Below are 4,587 nucleotides of genomic sequence, written 5' to 3'. Positions count from 1 at the left end.
AGTCTCTAGTATGTCTGTATTAGTAGCATGAGAACAAACTAATAAAAAAAGTACTTTGAATCAGCATAGGATGGTTAGGGTTAGAGTGACTTGTAAGAAGTCCTCTGATACAGACCTTTCTCTGTTCATCGACCACTTCATCTCTGTACAAACAAACGAGGTAACTCTTGCCAACATTCAAGGTACTGATCTCCCTAGGCCATTCTTACAGTATTGCTGATAGCCTAGATTTTTTAAATTCCTTCAACAATAGAAATTTCAAGTACACAACCAATGTAACAGAAATGTGATTGAATGTGAAACTTTTTAAGTGCCGTATATTATTCTATCTTTTCTATTTCTTTATCTTTTTACTAATGGGTCTTGGTTTTAGGAACTAAATAGCTAAAAATTCTACCACTTGTTTGTGAATAAATCCATACTCTTATTTAGTATTGTTGGTTTGAGACATAGTCTTGCTGTTGCCCATACTGAAGTGCAGTGGAGTGATTATGGCTCATACAGCCTCAAACTGCTGGGCTCCAGTGATTTTCCCTTCTTAGACTCTGGAGTAGCTGGAAATCTAAGTGCAAGCCACCATGCATGGTTATTTTCTTTTTAAAATTTTTTTTGTAAATACACGATTTCAATACGTTGCCCAAGCTGGTCTCCTGGGCTCAAGTAATTGTCCAGCCTTAGCCTCTCAAAGCACTGAAATTATAAGCTCGAACCACTGTGTCCAGCCCAACTAACTTTTAAGCCACATTTCACAGTTTATAAAGGGGTACAGAGAACCTATGAAAATAAATGCATAGTTATAGAATAATGAAGTCCATCTGGCAGCTTGTGATTGTGTAGATCATCTTCGAAATACGAAGTTCATAAACAGGATTCCAGAAAAGTCATCTGATAAGGCATAGTTGTAATGCTCCTTCCACTTCCGCATTTCTGAAAGAAAGCTTGCTACTGACTGAAGTGAAACATAAAGTTTAGTATTTTTTACATATCTAGAATTAATGAAATTAGTTTAGTGTAAGCCCTCCATGTATTTGAAAAATTTTCAAGAATACTGCAAACATATTATATAAATAAACTTTCAGGTGATTGATAGAGGAATATATTTTTATTGTTGCAAGATTGTTCAACCATATTGTATGTTATGAGTAAAAATTCAGAATATGGTTATAGGTATCAACGTAATAACAAGCAACTCAATAATATCTCTGTTTTCAAAGCTAACTAGCATTAATAATGAAATTGTTTGTTGTTTCCAAATTGCTTTGTGCTTTGCTTTGTACATTTTAGTAAATTAAAATTTCTTTTTCACCTTGAGTATTTCTCTGGCCCCTTTCACTATTAAAATACCTGGACAACTATTACTGTAATTTATTCATATTTCTATTAGGCATAAGAAAGTCCTCCTGCCATTTGCATAGGAAATTCCTGTTATTTGTAGCTTTTAATTTTTAAAAATGTATTTTAAACTAATAAAAATTATATAAATGTATGGTATACAACATGTTGTTTTGAAATGTGTACGCACTGTGAAATGGCTAAATTGAGCTAATTAACATATGTTTTGCCTTACAAACATTTCTGGGGTCAAAAATGCTTCAAATCTACTCTATTATAAATTTTCAAGAATATAATATGTTATTATTAACTATAATCGCTATGCTGAATAATAGATCTCTTGAACTTATTCCTTTATATTAATGGATATTGTGTATTCTTCCACCAATATCTCTCTGGCTCCCCCACCTCAGACTCTGGTAACCACCATTCTACTCTCTTCTTCTATGAAATCAATATGTTTACACTCTACCTATAAGTAAGATAACGTGGTATTTGTTTTTCTGTACTTTGGCTTATTTCACCCAGAAGAGGATATCTAGTATTACACAACTAACATTTCAATTAATTCATTTAAAGGTAAAGTTCTTTAGATCATACACCAAAATTTTGAAAGAGTTCCAAATGGGGGCAAAGTAGCATTGAAAGTTGAAACTAGATGCTCTAAATTCGATTTTAAAATGTTCAAGTTGGTAAACAGAAGATCCTCTCTTAATGAAATATGAGTATTCAGCATTTCAACTGAAGGAAGCCTGAAACATTATCATTGAAATGATACCCATTCATTGATGTGAAGAAACAGCTGATATTTTGGGTCAAGGACATGAAATGAGACACCTAGGATAAGAAAAATTTGGCTTTGTAAAACTTTTTAATGTTTTTTGACTCTTTTAAAAATGTTATAACATTTTCAAAAGTTTATGAGATTCAAATTTTAAAAGAACCATGTAAAGGTGATTTGTCTATATTTGAGCTAGATCTTAAAAAGAGCAGCATAACATTTGGAACTTGATAAAGAGATATTCAGTGTAAATGAACACCAAGAAAAAAAAAGTTGCCAAACCTGATGGTGGTTTATTCCTTTCTGCTATATCTTCTCTACTAAAATCTTAATGAATTTGTATTTCATAAAAGCAAAACACTCAATAAATTTCTCAGTTATCAATCAACTTTGAAGTAACATCTGCATTTAATTACATTATGTGCATATAAAAGACTATAATGAGTGCTGAAAACTCAATGCTGCCACTATTTCGAAAGAAAACTGTCAGGCCTAAACTGAAGGTTTCAAGAAGAAGGATTTCCCTAAATATTGCTGTCTGAGGAGTACAAGACCTGAGAGAAAGAGATTTCTAGTACATTAGTATATGCTCTTTTTTTAAAAAAAAAATCAATGTTAAATTTTAAATTAAAAGAAAATCTGTTAATTGGATTAACAGAGAAGAGAATCAATCAGTGAAAAGTTCATATTAGTCATTTTCATAATGAAGTAATATAATGACCAAAAAAGTGACTTGTGTTAAAGAGGATGACTTGAAGGAATAGTGATAATTAAGTATCTGATTATATGGGGCTTTGCTTGTTTGTTTGTTTGTTTGTTTGAGACAGAGTTTCACTCTTGTTGCCCAGGCTGGAGTGCAATGGCGCCATCTCGGCTCACCGCAACCTCCGCCTCCTGGGTTCAGGCAATTCTCCTGCCTCAGCCTCCTGAGTAGCTGGGATTACAGGCACGTGCCACCATGCCCAGCTAATTTTTTGTATTTTTAGTAGAGACGGGGTTTCACCATGTTGACCAGGATGGTCTCGATCTCTCGACCTCATGATCCACCCGCCTTGGCCTCCCAAAGTGTTGGGATTACAGGCTTGAGCCACCGCGCCTGGCCTGATTATATGTTTTATCTGTTAAAATATGTTTCTTATGTGTGTTTGTTATAAGAAGCAGGTGGTGGCAGTAATTGCCAGCACGAGCTAGGAGCCGGGTAGGGTGCAGGCCTTCCGGGATGAGGGCGCCTAGATGAGGAAGCCCAGGTCCAGGAACTCTAGCTCCTTGTCACTCAAGAAATGTCCTCCTTTTCGGAATACTCTGCGCATGTCTCATCTCAGTGCCCAGCTCTTTGGTGAAGTCACCAGGCTTACTGGTTCCAAGGCTATGAAAGTAGTGAAACTGTTTAGTGAACCGCCCTTGGGCAAGAAGGAGGAGATGCACCACTGGTATCCAGATCACGGCAGTTAACACTGCACTCACAGGAAGTCTCCGATTTCTTGGACTCTACAGGGATGAGGATCAATATTTTAAAGATGAGCAAAAATGACTAAAGAAGCTTTGTGGAAAGGGGAAACCAAAGAAAGGGAAAGGGAAAGGAGCAGCAAAAAAGAAAGAATGCTGGTGCTTCCAGAGGGAGAATTTCTTCCTCAGTGGCGGAGGGAAGAAAGTGCGTTTACTGTCTTTCCACATATTGGAGGAATGTCATCTTCCTCAATGAAGGTAATTTGGAGGAGCACCATCATCTTTTTGTTGAAATCTAATCCAGTTAAATTGTGACTGTTGAACATGTTCCAACTGTGCAAAATTCCCCTGGCTTTGGCCATGTATTATGAGGTTTGCCTAATTCTCTAATGAAATAAATATGTAAGTTATTGTTTAATGGTTGGTTTGCGGTGGGGTGAGATGGTGGAAAATTGGAGGGGAACCCTCATTAAGTGAGCATCCTATAGTGTCCTCATTTCTGGATTCTTGCTTACTCACTCACCCAGCCCTAAACTTCTTTCATCTCGGACCCTTCAGCCACCGTCTCCAGCACCAAGCTCACAAACTTCCCATGCCTCTTCACCTGCTTTTTAGGAGAAATCAGTTAAGATAAATTTGTAAGGTAAATATCTTTTAAAATACTTTTCTTACCCAGAAAGGAAGTATTAACTACCTGCTCTGTATAAGATACTGGGGCCCTGGTAATACAAGTGGTTAGCAATAGAAATAATCCCTACCCCATGTAAGTTTCAGTCTTATAGGAGGGATTAATATTATGTAATTACATACAAATGTGTTAACGTGTTACAAAGTAAAAAGCCAGACTTTTATACTACAGGAGTGTGGATGGTTGGATGCAGAGAGAGATAGCCAGAAGCCCAAAACACATTAGGGAATTTAAAGAAAGCCTCCCTAAAGAAATGATATGTAAGCTGAACAATGAAGGTTAAATAAGAAGTAGCCAGAAGAAAAATGGTGTTTGAGGCAGACAGTACCATTTGCAAAGG

At 36.3% G+C, this 4,587-nt stretch overlaps 1 pseudogene; it reads left to right on the top strand.

Moving 5' to 3' along the window:
• The first annotated feature begins 3,393 nt into the window (after window positions 1-3,393).
• On the top strand, window positions 3,394-3,815 carry LOC120367752 (small ribosomal subunit protein mS33 pseudogene; annotated as a pseudogene).
• The last annotated feature ends 772 nt before the right edge of the window (window positions 3,816-4,587 follow it).

The sequence above is a fragment of the Saimiri boliviensis genome, chromosome 3 (assembly GCF_048565385.1).
Source record: "Saimiri boliviensis isolate mSaiBol1 chromosome 3, mSaiBol1.pri, whole genome shotgun sequence".
Lineage (NCBI taxonomy): Eukaryota > Metazoa > Chordata > Mammalia > Primates > Cebidae > Saimiri > Saimiri boliviensis.
This window is presented reverse-complemented; position numbering and strand designations above follow the sequence as displayed.